The 22448-nt window shown below is 45.3% G+C and overlaps 1 protein-coding gene across 3 annotated transcripts in view; it reads right to left on the bottom strand.

Annotated features, from left to right (window-relative positions):
* Positions 1-20538, bottom strand: part of LOC144798708 (occludin-like) — a 121810-nt gene extending 101272 nt beyond the window's left edge. For 2 of the 3 annotated variants that reach the window (XR_013603622.1, XM_078669716.1), the window contains exon 1: positions 20144-20538. The gene's annotated coding sequence lies outside the window, so the exon portion shown is untranslated. The remainder of the gene's footprint in view (positions 1-20143) is intronic. The other variant, XM_078669717.1, reaches the window with a different exon arrangement.
* Positions 20539-22448: the final 1910 nt, after the last annotated feature.

The following is a 22448-nucleotide window of genomic DNA, read 5'->3' as shown; positions in this document are numbered from 1 at the left end:
TGCGATGATTAGGCCTATGTGATTTTTTTACGCCAGCATAATCTTGCATGATTGTAAAACTTTCGCGTAATGAAAAATATGTGACATTTTCACTATTTCGAATTAACTTGAAACTCTTCATAATGTTTGGCCTCGGAATACTGGCTCAGTAGAACATTTCTCACCAAGACATTTTTTTTATACTCAAACGAGACATTTTCTCTTGAAACCAGTATTTTGCCGGTATTCGGGTTGACATTTTTATGTGAGGTGTACCTTCATAGAGGAAAAATGCATTTTGTATAATATGTATAAACTAGGCGGATTCTTTTACATGCCTACAGAGCAATTAAGGAATACCTCCCCATTCATTCCTATGGGCCTAGAGGCCCATAGGAATGAATAGGAAGACAATCTCAATTTGCGAATCGCAATTAGCGATTCGCAAATTGAGATTGCGATTTCAAGGGTGCAGGGGTGTCCAAAGGACACCCTGTTGCACCCATGAGATTGATATGTGCACATATGTTTCGCACACACATGCCCTTAGGGCATGTGTGTGCGCAACATGGAACTTTGAAAAATGCACTTTAGTGCATTTTTCAAAGTTTTTGCAAATTACCACGAAGTTGTACTTCATGGTAATTTGCGTGCCCTATTAGCGAATTCGCTATTTTAGAAACTTTCATGCAGTGCATTTAAGGAATCTCAAATTGAGATTCCTTAAATGCAAATAATCGCAATTAAGCGATTTCTAAATTGATGCATCCCAAATGCAAAAATACCGCTCGCAAAGGGCCAGATTCTCAGAATCTGGCCCTTTGCCAGCGGATTTTGGTTTGATGAATCTGGCCCTTAGTTTTTGTGACAATCACCAGAAGAGCAGAAAGCTATGCGGGTCGGGGCTTAGCAAAAACTGTACCACCCTACTGCAGGCCTATGACCATGGATATACCGAAGACCGGGCCAGTTGACAAAGTCCAGTCTGGACGGTGTCTAAAGGAAGCAGGCCAGCAGAAGCCACAAGAACTAGGACTCCTCAGGTTCACGTTGGGCTCAAAAGCCCCCGTGATCAAGTGTGCGGACCGCCTACAGAGAATTCTAGTACATCCCTTATGGAGTGCCTGCATCAGCTGCGTCCTACTCTGCACCACCCCTGATGGAGGTGCAAACCCTCTACAAACTCTTGGGCTGAACCCTCACTGCTCGTCCGTACTATCTTTGGAGAGATAAATGTACTAAAGGATTGGGTTGGTTTTTCAGTTGCAGGACAGAGTTGGTAAATGGCACTACCTGCGAGGGTGCTGCCGAGTAACATTGACCGCACAACTGGCTTTCGTCTTTTTGGCCAAACTCAATGTCCTGGGTAAGGCTCATCTGAATGCACGATGTGCCGAAACGACCAATAACGATTTTATTTTGATTTGCTAACATGGACCATTCGAAGCAATTGGTGCTTCAAATTAACTGTTTTTGCCCTGATTCACCACCTTTAAAAATGTGCATAATGGATGTATGATTTTTTACAACAATCTCCGCTGCCAACTGTTTGTAAGTAATTGAGCGTTTTACATGGCTAATGTTTACATTGTACCTTACATTCTGTGAAAATTGAAAGATCTTTATTCGGTTATGATACAAATAACCATAACAGCACAAGATAAAATTCATTCAATTCATTACTACTTAAATACATGATGGTACTAAGATAATAATCAAAAAAACACAATACAGTTCACAAGATAATGAGGTCTCAGTGGCATTTAAATTCATATTCACAGTTTACAATAGTAGTGTTTTCCTTAAGTTAAAAGCGTATTTTAAAAACGCAGTAACTGATGCAATAACATATTCATTCTCAATGTATTGTATTGCAAGAAATGCGGGACATTTTAATGCATTTTTTCAAGTAGACCATTCTAATTGGTTAATCGCCTGTGGAGGGATTCACAAAACTATTTGTGTGCACAAGCGAGACATAGGTGAGCGAATAGAAAAAGCATTTACTAGTTCATGCTCAACATTATGATTCACAAAACAAACATTTCCACTCATAGGTGATTTACACTCACGTGGAATTATCCGAGTATTGTCGGGGTTATCAGAGTCTGATTTGTCAAGAGTTTTAGTCCAGTCCCTAAACTTAGATTCATAGGATATAAATGTACCTTATGTGGATGTATGGTAGTTTGTAATCTGCCATGGATCCGACACTCGTGAACCAACATTGCACATTTCTGGTAACTCTTCTGTACAAGGGGCCTCATTTATGAGGCTGTGCGTCACTTTTATCTATAAGATTTCACTGCGCCACTTCTAGGACACAAATGCGTCAATTTCTCTGCCTGCCTCACAGCAGGCGTAAGACTGACGCAGGCCCTTTCACATGGGGCTTGCCCCATGTGAAAGGACACATTGCTGGAGTTGCGTCACTTTTGTGACACACTCCAGCAATGCGTCACTTTTGCGCCATACAGATACGTCAGAAATACTGACGTATCTGTAACCCCTTATGCCATGATGCGTCATAATGTAAATATGACGCATCATTGGTGTCGCAAGGAGGGCGCAGTGAAAAGTGACGCTTCGCTGTTTTCACGCAGCAATGCGTCACTTTTCATAAACGAGGCCCAAGGTGCTGTGCAACACCGGTGGGGATTATATCTTAGAAGCACGCCGCGAAAGACAGGAAGTCGAGGCTAACAAACAAAAAGCTATGAGATGGCACAACGGTATTGCATCCAGATGAAGGCCGCATGTGTAGCGCTGTGTCTCTTGCTTAAGGCCACATCTAGGGTACAGGTCTTTTCCATCTGTGCACTCAGGATGAGGCAACATCCTGGTATCCATGATGATGGCCCTAACGCTGCTCCATTGTAGGATATAATCGAAGACACACCTCTTTAAAGAATACTACATCACAATGCAGTAACAATCCATGTCTGCGCCAGACACCCACTACTTCCCTTATGTAATGTAATGTAAGTTACACTTTTATAGCGCTACTACCACTCCAAGGAGTATCTTGGCGCTTAATCGCCGGTTGACTGTACCCGGATCATGACCCTTTATAGTGTTCTGCTGCCTTTTGCTTATCATCTCCATACAAACCCTGCCCAGTACAAGAAGCTACTACTGGTGAACTGTGTCTACATCTGGACATTCGCCCATGGGATCAACGCATTTTCCCATAGACACATAATGGGTAGAACCTTTCAATGCGTCAGGCCCACTGTGTCTAGTCCCGGAGGCGATATAGAGAGTACCATGTCCGATAAAGGCCTCCACTGGAGTTCAGCTCCTAATCCTGAACAAGACATCTGCCCACCTATGGAGTGTAGATTATAGTGCTGGAGGCCTCATCTGGAGTGTGCACTCACATCCAGAGGCCACATTCCCTCTTCTGGATCTACCATTGAAGTGAACTCTGGAAGTTTGAGGACGTACTACCGGGTGACAAAAAAAAAAAAAAAAAAAAAAAAGAGGGCAGGGAATAGTTATCAAATACACGGAAAGACAGAGCAGGATACTAAAGAGATACTGTGGAGATTCAGTAGGTAGAAGAAGAATCAGAGAAGAGAGACTAATCTAATGCCACTACCATGGCTTCACCTTTTGCAACATTTAAATGCATTGTGTACGTTTCAGTGTTTCTGGCATTGGAAGGGGTTCATTGGGAGGTCTGATCTTCAAAGCTGGTTTCGATTCGGAACATTCCCTTGGGGGAACATCCTTTACAACGCAACTTTTACAACGCACTACCATTACGACGCAACTTTTACAACATAAGTTATTACAACGCATTGTGCTGGGGGGCGCTCTAAGATAGGGAATAGTTTAATTACTATCCAACACCTTCCTTCCCTACTATCCACGGGGACTGGAGTTGGAATAGTAAATTAAACTATTCACTATCCAGTGCCCCCCAACGCAAGTCGTTGTAACGACTTGCGTTGTAAAACCTGCATCGTAATGGCATGCGTTGTAAAAGCATGCGTTGAAACGTCATACATCCTTCCCTTGTTGAACTCGAGTCTCAACACTTCCTGAGGACTCTGGGTAAACTGCACATCACATGGCCAATGCCTTCCACTTCTCGCGGCCCCTGCTCCGCGGGAGCCGTTCGTACCTTTATCTGCGAGGGTGTGCTGTCCTCACTTTTGGGAACTGAATCTGCGCTGAACCTCACACCTGGACACCCACCCACAGGCTGACTGCGGGACTGCGAGGACCAGCGTGCAGTGCGGCTTTGATCTGCCGCAGCTGGTCCTCTTCCCGCCTCCTCCGCGCAGGATAAAATCTCTGTCTGGACTCTACCTGTTGGATGCCATTTTACTCGAATTAGTGCAGCTGAGGGAGTGCTGGTGAAGCCCTGGACCTCTAACCTTTGCGGAGCCATTTTACTGAACGCCTTCCACTTCTCGTGGCCCCCGCTCCGCGGGAGCCGCTCGTACCTTTATCTGCGAGGGTGTGCTTTCCTCACTTTTGGGAACTGAATCTGCGCTGAACCTCGCACCTGGACACCCACTCACAGGCTGACAGCGGGACTGCGAGGACCAGCGTGCAGTGCGGCTTTGATCTGCCGCAGCTGGTCCTCTTCCCGACCCCTCTCCTTATCTTGTTGCTGGCCAACCCGCGCACGCGGGACGCGCGCGGGTGCCCGCCGGGCGAAGCCCCCGTTTAAGCCCGTTAAAGACCGTGTGAGACCGGACCGGGCCCCCCTCTTCTCTTTCTCTTCAGCATATGTTCTGTATGTATCATATTTTTTGATTTACATAATTAGATCTGAACTGTGGTTGTATCTTGTGACTATTTACTTATAATGTCGACCCGAGAGAGCAGGAGTAAAACAGCCGCAGGCAGGGCACAGATAATAGGCCCGCTAGATAACTTTATAACTAGGGCAAATTCTGTAATTGATCAAGGGATTAGCCTTATGGAACGAAGAGTGTCTCAGGACTTAGTGCTGGCGAAAAGGTCATCTTTGGGCCAGTTTGCGCTGGCCCGAACTCCTGAGCACAATAAGGGAGGTGGTGTCATAGAAGCATACCACAGGTTGTAGATTTGTCGGTCTCCCAACTACTATCTGATTCCCAACTAAATCTGTCCTTAGAAAGGTCTCCAGAACTGGTTTTAAACCTTACACCGGAGGAAACCAGTATTAGACAGACGAGGGAAGTAAAGGAGGGTGCAATACCCAAGAAGAAACGTGTCAACACTATTATGTCGGGGGGAACAAATCCAAACCAACTAAAGTTAAGGAGGTCAATGTCCCAGCAAAAAAGACAGGGGAGGGACTAACTCAATTTTTTCAGGTAGGGCGAGAACAAACACATACCGATATATTTGGAGCAGGAAAAGGTATTTGTTGCCATTGTTGAAAATTTGGCATGTAAGACAGTGTAGAGCGGCTTTGTTTAAAATCCAACAATTACAAGATGAAATGACAATAAGTACGATATCTCTGTTCCTAAAATCTACCATTAGATATAGAGCGACCATGCGTTAGTCATATGTTTTTAACTGAATTGACTTCATCTGAAGTTATTGTATTTAAAATTAATTGATGTGAGATGTCGTTGCATCTATTGTATTTTCTTAGATTTACCCAGAATATGCATGAAAAGTGTTTTTCTTTTTTATTATTATGTTTAAATTATTTTATGCTTGTATTGTTATGTGCTTTTATGGTTCTCTATTTTGAAACCGAATAAAGCTATCTTTTGGCTTTGACTTAATTATGTGGCAAGAAAAGACAAATTATGCTGCACATTTTTTTTATAGTATTACTTTATTAGTTTGTCATTTTAACACATGGCAAAACTGTCCGGACAAAGATTTCACAACAGTAACAACCAAATTCAGAAATAAGCAACTGGAAGTCTACCAGTTAAGCTTTGCAAAAGCCCTTTCACTGCGTGCAAACACGTCTCAATCTTTTGATACGTTTGAGCTAAAAACTAATTTTATATTAACATCTGCAGATTATGCCGCAGATGATGAATTATGTGGCACACACATAATCAGTAATTATACAAAAAAAAACTGTGGCTGCGGAATAGCATAATTCTAGTGGGCCTCAAGTATGGCACTGACCCACCACAGTACATATTACTCAGCTTATATGCACTTGATTTATTGACCCGAGATGCATCACACCGTTTCGCATCCCCCCTTTGCAGTCCAACTCATAACACGCCCTTTGAAGACAGTTCCTCTCAGCAGGAGTAGCTGAGGATTGCACCTCACTTAATGAACGCAGGGCACTGGATTTGTAGGCCTGTGAACTCGGGGCCTCATTTATGAGGCTGTGCGTCACTTTTACGCCGCGGTGCGTCACTTTTTGTGACGCACCAATGGTGTAAAAAATGCGCCTTGTTGCGCCATATTTAAAAAGTGACGCATTTAGGTAGATGCGTCACTTTTTAAACCCCTGTGCCACATTATACCTGCGCCAGGTATAATGTATGCAAGGGGGGCGTATTGATGCAAGGAAGGGTCGTAGAAGTGACGCAGTGAAATCTATGAGATTTCACTGCGTCACTTTTAGGACACTGTTGCGTCAAAATCTTGCGCCTGCTTCACAGCAGGCGTAAGACTGACGCAGGCCCTTTCACATGTGAAAGGGCGCATTGCTGGAGTTGCGTCACTTTTGTGACACACTCCAGCAATGCGTCACTTTTGCGCTTACAGATACGTCAGAAATACTGACGTATCTGTAACTCCTTGCGACATGATGCGTCATACATTAAATATGACGCATCAGGAATGTCGAAAGGAGTGCGCACTGAGAAGTGACGCATCGCTGCTTTTACGCAGCGATGCGTCATTTCTCATAAATGAGGCCCCCGGTTTTAGGCCTGGGACATCAGCCTAAGAAACGCTTGGCGCAGAGTTGAATTTTTAAAGTGTGACAAACACCACCTAATTGTGTCTTTTTGAGGACTAATATGCAGCTTTTAGTGCTTACTGTACCAAAATTCGTATGTTCCAGTAAATTCCAGAGGCCTCATTTATGAGGCCGTGTGTCACTTTTACGCCTCTGGTGCGTCACTTTTTGTGACGTACCAGCAGCGTAAAAAAATGTGCCTTGTTGTACCATATTTACAAAGCGACGCATCTAGGTACATGCGTCACTTTGTAAACCCCTGCGCTACATTATACCTACGCCAGGTATAATATATGCAGGGGGCGTTTTGATGCAAGAAAGAGTCATAGAAGTGACGCAGTGAAATCTTATAGATTTCACTGCGTCACTTCTAGGACACAAATGCGTCAATTTCTTACGCCTGCCTCACAGCAGGCGTAAGACTGTCGCAGGCCCTTTCACGTGGGGCTTGCCCCATGTGAAAGGCCACGTTGCTGGAGTTGCATCACATTTGTGACACACTCCAGCAATGCGTCACTTTTGCGCCATACTGAGACGTCAGAAATTCTGACGTATCTGTAACTCCTTGCGCCATGATGCGTCATACTGTAAATATGACGCATCATTGGTGTCGCAAGGAGGGCGCAGTGAAAAGTGACGCATTGATGTTTTCACGCAGCGATGCGTCACTTTTCATAAATGAGGCTTTTTACCATGAGTGGTAAAACCCATCAAATCCCATCCAACTGGTAACGTGGGCCCCTGGCTTCACATTTACAAATGTTTCTTTTTGGGTGGGGTAATCCCTCGGATTACAAGGATTCATAAACAGCGCTGGTACACCGCAGGATTCTATTGTAATTGCATTTATTACTTACTGCCCCTGAGGGGGTGTACTGCCATCGCCCGCCTGTGCAGTGGATTTTAGCAGCCTGAGGCAGGCAGGTTTCTGGACAGTCCTGGGGGGCCTGTGTTTTCCACAGGGCATTTCCCCCGGGGCTGCAACCTTTGGAGGGCGTTTTAAGGTAGGGTTCTGCAGCTGGCACCTTTATCTAATTTCCGCGTGTATATTCAGCGGGTGGTGGATGGGGGGGACTTCAGGGGTGAGAGAGAGGGATAAAGGAGCTAGGAAGCAGGAAGGCTGGCTGGTTTGAGCATGGTTGCCATGGCTGCTTTTGGTTCCCAGTCCGGCCCTCTGTGTGGCGGAGTGCTCACTAGGACAAGTGTGTCAATTTCAGTAATTTCTAAGGCCACTGAATCCTACAGGGTCTACAACTCCCAGGATGCACTGTGTGTCAAATTAACGACGAAGGCTGGAAAAGTGGTGCACCAGCGACACAGAGGGAAGCCCAGGACGTGAGGTGTGTTGCCAACATCACCATTCTAAATTATTCACCTGTTTCCAGGGATACCGAGCCCCGGGAGAGCCGTGCACACTGCTTCTTTGTTACCACTCTGGGCTCCCAGCAGCACTCACTTTTCAAACCACAATAACATCTGCTGCGCGTCCCGCGCACCCCCGGAAGTAAGGTACAACAACGCCTCCAGGCCTTGTTTATGTTGGGAAGGTAACTCGGTGGATTAATGCACTGATTGTGCTTCCTGACGCATTTCTTTATTGAGGATTTCTGGATTAGAAAGATGATGAACGAGCAGTAACACAGCACAACAACGTGCATGAATGTGTTGATGCAAAGCAAATAGTATCTGATAACCAGCTAGACAAGGTGTCACACCAACAGAGCAACCAGTGGTGTGTAAAGACCTGCGAGACGGAAGTGATACCTCGGTATTACCCACAGGAAGTGAAAATGAGTAAGTGAAGTGGAAAGGTACGCTCAACCCCACTGTAATCTATATGCACCCCTCAACCTGTTGCAGGATGAGAACCGTGGGGTGGTGGGTGAAAGTTAGCGTTTGGTACCCACAGCCACACTCATAGGCCTACCATAAGCCAGCTTAGCCCCAGTGAAAGTGACATTAACCCCTCCCACGCTGGTGACGGAACCGTTCCGTCACGCCCCTTGGGTGGGCTGTGCTGGTGACGGAACCGTTCCGTCACGGCCCGCTTGCCGCGCCTGTGCGGCGCGTTCTATTGAGCGAGCCGTGGAATTGACATTTGCACAGAGAAGTGCACTTAAGAACTTGGAAGCAGACAGAAATATAATAATCAAACCGTCTGACAAGGGCGGGAACGTGGCGCTGCAGACCAGGAAAGACTACTGTAATGAGGCCCTCCTACAATTGAGTAATCGTGACAATTACGTTCCCATTACTACAAAGGATTACCTGGAGAGCATCATACAATATGAGGCATTGACACGAAAATGGCATCTAAAAGGTATGTTGTCAATGGAGGAATTTCAATTTCTGCAGGTCCCCGAACCTAGGATACCTACTTTTTATCACCTACCAAAGGTGCATAAAGACAGGTTGAAACCCCCAGGGCGCCCTATAATTTCATCAATAGGAGGATTGTTGGAAAACATGTCCAAGTTCATTGACTTTTATCTGTTTCTGTTTGTGGAGGAACTCACCAGCTATACAAGACACACTAAAGACTTCCTACGCTATATTGAGGGGAGTCCGTGGGACCCCGATTTCCTAATGGTGACCTTAGATATAGCCAGACTTTATACCAACATCTCCCATGAACAAGGTTTAGACGCTATTACCCAGACTTTGCAACAAAGACCGCATGAATTCAGAGAGCATAGTGAGATGCTCATTGACTTTCTTCATTTCTGTTTATTTAACAACATTTTTATTTTTCAGGAACAGATTTACCGCCAGAAACGGGGGACAGCCATGGGACAGCCATGGGAGCCTGCTTCGCCCCCAGCTACGCGAATTTATTCGTTGGCTGGTGGGAGAAGCGGGCTGCATGGTCGGACTCCTGTGACCACTGGGTTGATAAGACCATAATTTGGAGGCGTTATATTGACGACCTCTTTTTGGTCTGGAAAGGCGATAGGAAGTCAATTGAGGCATACATCAGACATCTCAATAGCAATGACTTAAATCTTAGATTCTCTGGGGAAATCAGCAAAACTGAAGTAACCTATCTTGATGTGAGAATCTTTGTAAGTGATGATAAATTACAGACATCACTCTTCAGAAAGCCCACTGCGGGAAACTCAGTGCTTCATGCACGTAGTAGCCATCCCACAAGTCTTAAAAACAGTATCCCCTATGGGGAACTTTTGCGCATTAAACGCAATAGCTCTAGACCTAGTGACTTCCAACAAGCAGGGGAAGCAAGCATTCAAAGATTTAGGCAGCGTGGCTATAAGGAGAGAGTCTTAAGTGAGGCATGGAGAAAGGCGCAGAGTAGAGATAGAACCAACCTGATCAAAGATACGCCAAAACACAGAACTGTCTCTAACACTAATCTCAGGCTCATTACCAACTTTTCCAATGCTGCAAAGAGCGTGAAGAAAATAATTTTTTCAAATTGGAAAATTCTGAAATCCGACCCCATCATCGGCGTGATATACCTGCCCAACCGTCCATAACCTTCCGTAAGACAAGATCACTAAAAGATCTATTGGTACAAAGCCATTTGGAACCTATCAGTCATGGTATTCAGGGCATAAAGGGATTCTATCCTTGCAACAAATGCAAGGCATGCACTGATAGTAAAAAAGTCATCAGTTACCATGTACCGGGTAAAAATGACCCAGTAGTGATCAAAAAATTCATGAACTGTCTGACACCCTATGTTGTGTATTGTCTGAGCTGCCCTTGCGGCCTCAGATACATAGGGAGCACTAAACACCAAGCTAAGATTCGCATCTTGGAACATCAAAGAGCGATACAGAACAATGATAGTAATTACCCAGTAGCGCGACATTTCTATATACATCATAACAGCAATCGCAAACTTCTGAGTTATTTCTGTCTTGACCATGTGGCCGTAGACTCCAGGGGAGGGGACCGAGACAAACGCCTGAGGAGATTGGAGTATCGTTACATTATTGATCTGGCCACAAAAACCCCTTTGGGTCTCAATATGGGAGAGGAGTTGAAGGTGCACCTGTAAATACTGTATGGACTGTATATAATAACTGAAATTTTCTGGAAATTTTCTGTTTATTTGTCTCACCTTGGGAATTCCAATACCGAAACTTGCACTTATTAATTCATGTATATTTGTATATATCATTTTCTGTTAGAGTAAGGTAGATCTAACTAGTTGGTAGTGAGTTATGAGTGTGTATGATAGCTTCTGCTTTGGAGACAGTGTCTTGATTGCCCATTCGAGAGCTTCAACAGTTTTCTATCCACTGTAATGGGACGCATCCATTACAAGCATTTGATGTATGTATTTTTACGATCAATTTTTATGCATTGTTTGGTTTCCTGAACACATCTCTCCATGCCACACAATCATTACTCATTGTAATTTTGATTATTTTTTGTAAATAATGTCTACAATACCTAAGTAAAGACTAAGTACAAGTGTTGATACAGGTTGAATCGTCTGTAGCCAGGGATACTGCCTGATGTTAAAATGGCGGCCTGGCGAGACTATTCCCGTGAGATTTGGTGAGATAATGTATGTATATGTTGCAGCGTTATGGCGGCCGCCTGTAACTGACGAAGGCGTACCGCCGAAACGCGTCTTTTCTGTGTGCAATAAATCCTTTCTGGATTTGACCCCCGCGAGTGCAGTTTTCTGCATTTAATACATATATATTTATATATATATATATATATATATATTTATATATATATATATATATATATATATATATATATATATATATATATCTCTCCTCCAGTGTCGGTAGATGCGTGGGGTTGTCCCGGCGCGGTCCTGGTTAGGCCACCGACAGGCCTCAAATATGTACCAATCCCCTCCAAATTCTGAAGGAAGCCAGGACGCTCAGAGTTCGTTGCAGAATATTTTTATGGCAGTAGAATACGGTGCGACGCGTTTCGCCGATAAGGCTTGCTCACGCTCGTCAACAACACATAGTCAGCCATTTTTAAATGCTGAAAAACACACCCCCAGTGTAATACAGTGTACTCAGACGTTAACACAAAGTCGCCATCTTATAATGTATAAAATACATTGAAAGAATTATCCTATAGTGTAAATCATACAAAACAAAGCATTGTGCGCGTAAGGGGTTAAACATAATTCTTGCATGATGTATGCTAAGTAAATTTCAGCCACAGATAAGATATTGGGTTGCTATCCCTGCATGCGCTAGTAAAACCACATAGTCCAGTACAGATTGTTATCGAGTATCGTTCAATCATTAAAAGCTAATATAATAAAGATCTTGTGATAGCGAAAAGTTGCGATCACGTGGTTTACTAGGAAACAATATCCCCGCGCTCATTGGCTGCTATAAACATGTCTGAAGTCAAACCCCATGTGATTGGATATCGTCGCTAGGTAACGAGGGAAACAACAGTTTGTCACGAAAGGACGTGTAGCTGTAAATAGCAATTCAAACATTGCCCAAGTGGGCAAAAGAATACTAGTGTTAGATTGCAACATATATCATATATACACAATGATGTTACGATATAGAGTCCAAATGCGCCGTGAGTGATCATTGATCGCGCCATTTCAGTGACAGTTCAAGGTCCTTGCCCCAGTGGGCATTAGTGTTGTATTTCCATAAATTGTTCCAAACGAAATAGTATCCAAATCCAATCCACACATGGTAATACGCAATGCCACATAACGTCTGTGAAAGAAAAGGTTTCTTGTGTAAGTGAGTGAAATTAAAATGAAAGGATTTAAAATACAGACAGCATATATACAGTACAGTTCATTGTAATGTGTGTATCATTCTTCATGTAAATGAATGGCCAGTTCCTCACTGGTATTCAGTCCTACAGGGGCCAGACATTGAAAATCTATAATGTATCTGGATTCAAGTTTTCTCATGGAGAGCTCACAGTTACCACCCCGTACCCCCAGATCCACACAATCAATTACCACCATGCGTAACTTAGTATCATCCTGCATGTGGTGGTCAAAAAAGTGCCTGGCGACGGGATATTGCTTGGTATGATTCCGAATCGCTCTCAGATGTTCTAACACCCTCTTTTTGGCCTCATGTTTGGTACTGCCCACATACCACTTGTTACATGGGCAGATTAACAGGTAAATACTGTAGGGGGTGTTGCAGGATAAGCTCTTTTTAATGGTAAAGACCCTCGATGTACCAGGTATGGTGAGAGATTTACAATTGGTACTGAACCTGCAGGCCTTACATCTCCTACAGCATGTGAATCCATTAGATGTGGCTTGGGTGGGGGGATTGGTGTCTGTCACATAATTGCTACTGAGCTCATCACGTAATGATCTGCCCTTTCTAAACGTTATCTGGGGGTTGTCTCCTAGATATTTTTTGAGGTGATCATCCGTATTTAAGACATGCCAGTGTTTCTTGAGTACTTGTCTGACATCATGGGATTGACCAGAAAAGGTGGTGATGAATCTGATGGTTTCAGTTTGTTCTTGAGGTGGTTTAGGAACTAACAGTTCCTCACGGGATTTGCTGCTACTACGTTCTATGGCTTTGGCAATAATTTTATTGCCATAACCTCTTTGTCTGAACCTTTGGCACATGATTGTTTCTTCAGCTTTGTAGCTCTCTTGTGTGCTACAGTTTCTCCTGGCACGCAAAAGTTCTCCATAGGGGATACTGTACACAAGGCTTTTGGGATGGCAACTGGATGCTTTCAGAAGGCTGTTCCCTGCTGTACTTTTCCTAAACAGTTTAGTAGTCAGGGTATTGTCAATCACTTCTACTTCTACATCCAAAAACTCCATCTTCTTCTTACTGATATGTTCAGTCAGAGTTAGATTGAGTGTGTTGTTATTAAGTTTGTCAACAAATTCTTTCGCCGACTTCTCATCACCATTCCAAATGAAAAAAATATCATCAATGTATCGCAGCCACAGGGACACATTGGTGAATTCCGCCATCTCTTGGACAACCTGCTCCTCCCACCAGCCCATGAAAAGATTCGCATAGCTGGGGGCGAAGCAGGTTCCCATGGCCGTGCCAGTCGCAGGGCACGGCCATGGCGGAATTCACCAATGTGTCCCTGTGGCTGCGATACATTGATGATATTTTTTTCATTTGGAATGGTGATGAGAAGTCGGCGAAAGAATTTGTTGACAAACTTAATAACAACACACTCAATCTAACTCTGACTGAACATATCAGTAAGAAGAAGATGGAGTTTTTGGATGTAGAAGTAGAAGTGATTGACAATACCCTGACTACTAAACTGTTTAGGAAAAGTACAGCAGGGAACAGCCTTCTGAAAGCATCCAGTTGCCATCCCAAAAGCCTTGTGTACAGTATCCCCTATGGAGAACTTTTGCGTGCCAGGAGAAACTGTAGCACACAAGAGAGCTACAAAGCTGAAGAAACAATCATGTGCCAAAGGTTCAGACAAAGAGGTTATGGCAATAAAATTATTGCCAAAGCCATAGAACGTAGTAGCAGCAAATCCCGTGAGGAACTGTTAGTTCCTAAACCACCTCAAGAACAAACTGAAACCATCAGATTCATCACCACCTTTTCTGGTCAATCCCATGATGTCAGACAAGTACTCAAGAAACACTGGCATGTCTTAAATACGGATGATCACCTCAAAAAATATCTAGGAGACAACCCCCAGATAACGTTTAGAAAGGGCAGATCATTACGTGATGAGCTCAGTAGCAATTATGTGACAGACACCAATCCCCCCACCCAAGCCACATCTAATGGATTCACATGCTGTAGGAGATGTAAGGCCTGCAGGTTCAGTACCAATTGTAAATCTCTCACCATACCTGGTACATCGAGGGTCTTTACCATTAAAAAGAGCTTATCCTGCAACACCCCCTACAGTATTTACCTGTTAATCTGCCCATGTAACAAGTGGTATGTGGGCAGTACCAAACATGAGGCCAAAAAGAGGGTGTTAGAACATCTGAGAGCGATTCGGAATCATACCAAGCAATATCCCGTCGCCAGGCACTTTTTTGACCACCACATGCAGGATGATACTAAGTTACGCATGGTGGTAATTGATTGTGTGGATCTGGGGGTACGGGGTGGTAACTGTGAGCTCTCCATGAGAAAACTTGAATCCAGATACATTATAGATTTTCAATGTCTGGCCCCTGTAGGACTGAATACCAGTGAGGAACTGGCCATTCATTTACATGAAGAATGATACACACATTACAATGAACTGTACTGTATATATGCTGTCTGTATTTTAAATCCTTTCATTTTAATTTCACTCACTTACACAAGAAACCTTTTCTTTCACAGACGTTATGTGGCATTGCGTATTACCATGTGTGGATTGGATTTGGATACTATTTCGTTTGGAACAATTTATGGAAATACAACACTAATGCCCACTGGGGCAAGGACCTTGAACTGTCACTGAAATGGCGCGATCAATGATCACTCACGGCGCATTTGGACTCTATATCGTAACATCATTGTGTATATATGATATATGTTGCAATCTAACACTAGTATTCTTTTGCCCACTTGGGCAATGTTTGAATTGCTATTTACAGCTACACGTCCTTTCGTGACAAACTGTTGTTTCCCTCGTTACCTAGCGACGATATCCAATCACATGGGGTTTGACTTCAGACATGTTTATAGCAGCCAATGAGCGCGGGGATATTGTTTCCTAGTAAACCACGTGATCGCAACTTTTCGCTATCACAAGATCTTTATTATATTAGCTTTTAATGATTGAACGATACTCGATAACAATCTGTACTGGACTATGTGGTTTTACTAGCGCATGCAGGGATAGCAACCCAATATCTTATCTGTGGCTGAAATTTACTTAGCATACATCATGCAAGAATTATGTTTAACCCCTTACGCGCACAATGCTTTGTTTTGTATGATTTACACTATAGGATAATTCTTTCAATGTATTTTATACATTATAAGATGGCGACTTTGTGTTAACGTCTGAGTACACTGTATTACACTGGGGGTGTGTTTTTCAGCATTTAAAAATGGCTGACTATGTGTTGTTGACGAGCGTGAGCAAGCCTTATCGGCGAAACGCGTCGCACCGTATTCTACTGCCATTAAAATATTCTGCAACGAACTCTGAGCGTCCTGGCTTCCTTCAGAATTTGGAGGGGATTGGTACATATATATATATATATTTAAATGCATCTTCGCTTGAGGCAATGCAAGAGTTGAGCATATCTCCATTTCGGACTTGGGTGACATATCTAGGGGTGTGCGAAATTTGTGTAGTTTGCATGCGCGTAATTATGCAAAATTGTGGTAATGGTACGCAAAATTATGTGTAGTTATGCAAAGCAAATCGACCATGTCACACTATATATTAGATACGTAGGAATGTTATTTTGTATTCTGTTAATACTGCAGCCTTGAAAAAAAAATATTTTTGGAGACGAAACACGTGTCGCCTACCAGATATGTTTGTGTGGATTGTACTGTCCAATCAAGATCATCTACAATATCTGACGTAGTGAAAACAAAGGAGAAAGAAAACGCATAGACTTTATTATTCAGTAACCCAAGCCCGGTGGGCTCCAGTGTCTACGATTATTAACGCGCCGTGGTTGTAGCGTGCACCTCAGGTGGTAACACGGGGCAGGGGCACTGTTTGGGGCAAACAACAAAGGAAGGGAATCGGAGCATAGGTGCCTGCACTAGTTCCAAGGTTGCTTCTATAGTGGCATGAGAAAAGGTGCAAAAGGGGCTGGAGGCACAATTCCCTATACCCCCAAAAATTGAGAAGCAGGTCAAAACCGGCTTCTACAAAGCCAAATATACAAGATAGCCCAGCACACTTTTATACATAAATATAGCAATGGTATGATAAACACAAATCAAAGATTGTTCCAAGGATGAGTCGATGCTGTATTAGATTTCAATCCTTTATTCAGTTCTTTTTAAAACTTTTGAAACTGCCAACGCGTTTCGTCCCGTCCAGGGACTTCTTCAGGGCTGATGGAAAACGCCGAACAAAAAATTTTGAGCTGTATTTGTTCATCAGTAGTGTTGATTAGAACGAAGAATTCCAGATATCAAAAGAGAGCGTGGTTTCTCCATTAATTTTTTTAAATTCCAAATATAATTCCACAGGGCTTCTCATTAAAGGCAAAGTGTCCTAATTCCGGAGTATGTGTCCATACGAGCGTCGTAGTGGCGTATGTACTGTTTGGGGCACCTGATATATATGAAATTATGCTGGATGTTGGACTTTGAGTTGGATTCACTCAACCTTTACTTCTGATCTCATCCAGTGTATAATTGTTTTTAGCCATGGCTACCAGTATATCAGTAGCGGCTGGCATTGCTCGTGGGTGGGGGGGCAAGCACGAGTGTCACAGGGAAATTTTAAAAACATTTTTTTATTAAACCTACCGTTCTGCCGGGTCCAGCGTCTTCTCAGCTCCTGCTATCCTGGCACCACAGGAACAGGAAGCAGACAGACAGGCTCCCTCCCCTAAACCAATTACAACTCTACAAGCAGCGTTGTGATTGGTCGGACGCCGCCCAGCCAGGGGCTAATGGGGTGGCCATGCTCTTCCTTTAGGCTGCTGTGCAGCCTGCATGGAGAAGGAAAGAGCGCACATGACTGGTTTATGGGGCTGACCAGACAGACACTTGCCCCTGGATTCAAGCAAGCCGGGCTGAAGACGGCTGTAATGCCAGAAACCGGTCCTCGGAAGCTTGTTTCCGGTCCAGGGAAGGCATGGCTTGGCAGTTCGGGCTGGACTGTTCCCATGAGGCACAGGGTCAGACTGATTTGCATATAGCCATGTCTGAACTGGGGTGGCAGAGTGGGTAAAGGACGGTGATGGATTAAACCCAGATCTTTTGACTGGGTGTGAGTGTTTGATTGGTTCAAATGCTCCGTCCATTACCAACCCCTTTTGGACCAAACAGACATGGCGCACTCAGGAGTGGGCAGCCACTCCTCCCCTGCCCAGCCCTGCTCGCAGAGCAGCTCCGCCCACCTGCCCGCAATGCACAAAGTAAACATAAAATAGTAATAACTTTTAGTTACCATTTTGTGTTTCGGCTTTCTCGTACTGCGAAAAAGCAGTGGGGCGATGCTCCTCCGCCCTAGTGGAGGAGCCACCCGTGAATTTTCGCCCTATATAATAGCGCTAAATATGTTCTTCATCAGTGTTTGGCTTGAGGGTGCATTTAACAGAAGCAGTGAGCGCGCTCCCATGCATGCCTCGAGTGGTTCTTGTCAAGGTGCATGTTTTCAGCTAATGAAGCAAAATTATGCGGAGAGGCACCGGGGCGTAAATTCACGTAGCAAGCAAAACTTAGAGGGGCATATTATCAAGGGATTTATCTCCGCTTTCTTGGCTTTAAAAGCCAAGAAAGCGGAGATAAAATGACCGCCCTATCAGCAACAGGGTGCTAACACGCAAATTCGCATGTTAGCACCCTTTTTCTCTACGCTTCCCCTTGCATCTCTAATGAGATGCAAAGGGGGCGTTCCAGAGAAAAATAATAGGAGAAATGTTGTTAAGCGACATTTCTCCTATTATCAAGGATTTCGCTAACCCTGTTAGTGATAAAAAAAAGCAGCGCTAACCGCGGTTAGTGCTGCTTTTTTACACCTGGTATTTTCCTGACTTAGCCATGATATCCTATGGAAGGTGGATATCATGGCTAAGTTTGTGAGCCACTATCATCAAGCTAACGCCAAACTTCGAGATATTATCGTTGGTTTTCCAGCGATAATCTCTCATTTGGCAGTTAGCGTGAGGATTTTTATCACTCCTGAGATAAACCTTGCTAGTAGCAAGTTATCTCTGCGATAATTTCCGGCGATGCTTAGCGATAAAAAATTTGTTACAAAGCCTCGTTAGCGATAAATATCGCTAATCGTTGGTAATACGCCCCAAAATTCCCAAACTGAAGCCTTCCGCGGTCGGTACATCGAGTCCCCAGGGTGGGTAATAATTAACACTTGTTATCTTCGCTTAAGAAACTAGACAGTTCGCGCTCCGGCAGAAATGACACTTTCGATCACCCTTCCAAGTGACAGGTGACAGCTGCCCCGCCCCCTAGTATCCACTTGCTTCATAAGCGCCGTCCCAGTTATTGACCCCCCAAAATATATTACACCATCCAACATGCAATTTCGTCTTTCCTCGGTGTACTTTCGTTAGCTTGTGTCACACAACCAAAACTTTCTAGCAGCTCGGGGCCCGCTTGGCAGGTGCACCCGAGGGTGTGAGAGGCGCGCCCCAGCCCATGGCGCCCCCTAACACCGCAAGCAGGGGCTGGAGAGGCCGCCCCTCACCCCCTCTCTGGCCCGGCCGACGCTCACTCCAAGCGCCTTCCTGACAACAGCGAAACTTGGCTCTGTGACAAGGCGCCGAGAGGCCGTTCCTCGGGCGCAGATCCAGGTTTTGGGTAATTTGTCAACCGTGAAAGCAGGAGATGCGAGTCCTAATCCCGGCTCTCCGCCTCAGCGCACCGTGTGATCATGCGCGCAGGCAGCGCTTCGATTCTCGTAGCCCCGAGTCATGTCTGTAGACCTGAGAGCAGGGTGCGCTCTGGACTCTGCCGTCAAACACAGGCGGACACAGTGGCCGCCGCCTGTTAACCTTCGAAGAGCCCAGAAAGAACCCGTGTGCACTTTCCAGGGCTGAAGAGAAAACAAAGGCACTTTGCCGAGATGCAACGTAGTGCGCTTTGGCATTAAAACTCACTTTTATAAAGTTCGGTGTAGTGTTGTTTATGCTTGTGCGTAGTGTTGTTTATGCTTGTGCCTTTACCTCTAAGTAGCTCGAGCTGTATATCTCTTAGTAGCTCGAGCTAGTAGAATGTTTGTAGGTCTTTCTGTGTATTCTAGTTGTCGAGCATTCATTAAGTGACTGGGGACCGTTTGTACCTATTTCCCTGGCGCTCACCTGTTGCTGAATAAATAACCTTCTAACCACCAGGTATATGTCTGCTTTGCTGTATATTTCATCTCTACATTCGGTGACTGAGATATTTGAAAGCCCCCCCCACCACAATAGAAAGAAACCTGGATATTCGTGGGGGGGGGGGTCGTTCGCATGTCAGCAGCAGCAGGTGGTTCCCTAAGGTAGGGGCAGATTACGCGCGTGCCAGACAGGTTGTTAGGGCTGTGGATGTCAGACTTGTGTCAAAAGGTAGTTAGGGCCGGGGCAGAGTCCGTTTGTGCCAGGCTGTCAGTGCCTTCAGATGTTTGACCGTGGTCTGGGGTGTGCCCGGCTCTCCCACCCCCTGACCCCTCCATCCCCCGGTGTCCTACCTGCGCTCGGATCCAGTCACTCGTTCCTTGCTGGAGCTCGTGTCATGTCCTCCACGGGGTCTGGTGACCTCTGTGCCCTTGGCGAACCTCTGCCCTTGGGGTCCAGGCAGGTCCCCCTGGCCCCCTCTGGCCACTTCTCCCTCTAGGGGGGTTCTGTGGGTTCAGGTCGGTCTTCTCAGGGCCTCTCTTTCTCTCGGAAGTCCCAGCTGCTCAGGGGGGTTCTGGGGCCACACAGCACCGCGGGCGCCTCGGAGGGCCCCTGGGATGACTCCGGGGTCACGCAGTCCTCGCTCTCCCCTCAGAGCCCCTTCACCCCCGCTCCGCGCTGCTCAGGTGCTGTGTCCCTCTCCCTGCCTCTCCGTACGCAGGGCACGGGCCCGGATTAATCATTAATAGCTGAGAAAGCCGCCCCAGCCCCCCTCCCTGCTTAGGGGGGGGGGGCAGGTCCACTGGAGACCACGCCCCCCACGACTGGGAGGCGGGGCTAGCTCAAACCAAGGGCACGGGGGAGGGAGTCACAGGGAGAACCCAGGAGGGCGAGAAGCAAGATTCATCCATGGGGAGGTGCAGAGGGAAGTCTCGAGAGAGGGGGGGGGGGCGAAGAGTGGCTGGAGCTGCAGGCGAAGGAAAAGAAGGGGGGGGGAGAGGGCGGAGCTCTGGGAGGGAAAGGAGGGGAGAAGTTTACAAAGCTGTGTGAGAGTAGAAACCGTAAGGAGAGAAGTTTGGTGAGAAGTTTGGTTGGCCGCGGGGAAGTGAAAATAGAGGAAGTAAAGAGGAAGGGAGGTGTGAGGGCAAGAGGTGAGAGAGGATATAGGGACCCTGTGGGGCATATTTACAATAATTCCTCCTCCTATCTACTTCTCCTCCTATCTACTATCGTTACCAACTGCGCCTTCTTTGGGGAATCCGACGCTTCTTCCCGGAGCAGGACCTTATAACCCTGGTGCAATCGCTGGTCCTCTCCAGACTAGACTACTGCAATCCTCTTCTTACTGGCCTCCCCAAATCTCACCTGTCCCCACTTAAGTCTGTTTTCCATTCAGCAGCTCGCTTCATTTATGGGGCCAAAAGAAGCGATCACATCACACCGATGTTATCCACCCTCCGCTGGCTTCCCTTCGAGGCTAGAGCTATCTACAAGACCGCTTGTATCACCCACAAAGCCTTGCACTCCTCATCTCCCAGCTACCTGGCGAACAAACTGAAACTCTCTGGAGGCTCTAGACCCTCACGCAATGCGGAGAATCTTCTACTTGAACCTCCCACTTTCAAGAAGGAGAGAACAATGGCCCAATCCTTTTCAGGCAACGCAGTGAGAATCTGGAACTCACTTCCGCCTCTGCTCCGGACCACTGCCTCCTCCCAGGCCTTCAAAAGGGACCTCAAAGTTTTCCTCCTCCAGAGACACCTCCAAAAGTAATTCACGTCCTCTTGTTATTTGGAGGAAGACTTCCCACTACTGATAATTTCCACGACCATGGAAGTGCCTTCCCAGGGTATTCCTGGGGTTGGAGTGTCTGCCTCTTTGGAGTATTTTCCATGTACTTGTGTTTGGTGCCCTTGTGTAACATGCACACACCACTTTGCCCTTGTAACACACGGTTTGCTACCTCTCACATGTTTTTACCTTTGATACTGGCACAAGTGCCTCCTTTGCCTACATAACGCTTGTTCTTGTGCCTGAGTGTCTAGCACCTTTTGCAGTATTATACCTCAAATGATACTTTGTTTTCTCTTATAACTGCACACTTGTCACTTTTTCCTCCTGTGCACTTTTTACTACCTCATGTATTTTTGGCTGCTCACAATTTTTACTACCTCATGTATTTTGTTTGCTCACAAATGTCACTATTACCTTATGTAACGGAATGTATGCTTTTGTAATCTGCTCTTTTGTAATGTTTCTCATTATGTTTCATTTCTGTTCCTTTTGTGAAGCGCTCTGACACCTTCGGGTAAAGTCCGCGCTATATAAAAATGCATAAATAAATAAATAAATACTTCTCCCCCCCTCCTCCTGTTCAATCTTGGATAGATCAGCTGAAGTTACTCAACAACAAACCCATCATTGTCGACAGCGCCAAATCCCTAGGTGTGCTACTTGACAAAAGACTCAACCTAAGCTCCCATATCAACTCTATTGCTAAGAACGCACGTTATCAGTTGCTCCTTCTGTGGAGGATTTGTCAGTTCTTCCCGGAGAAAGACCTAAAAACCTTGGTACAATCGCTGGTTCTCTCCAGACTGGGTTATTGCAATTCTCTTCTGACAGGCCTACCCAAATCCCATCTCTCCCCTCTCAAAT

This window comes from Lissotriton helveticus, chromosome 12, assembly GCF_964261635.1.
Source record: "Lissotriton helveticus chromosome 12, aLisHel1.1, whole genome shotgun sequence".
Lineage (NCBI taxonomy): Eukaryota > Metazoa > Chordata > Amphibia > Caudata > Salamandridae > Lissotriton > Lissotriton helveticus.
This window is presented reverse-complemented; position numbering and strand designations above follow the sequence as displayed.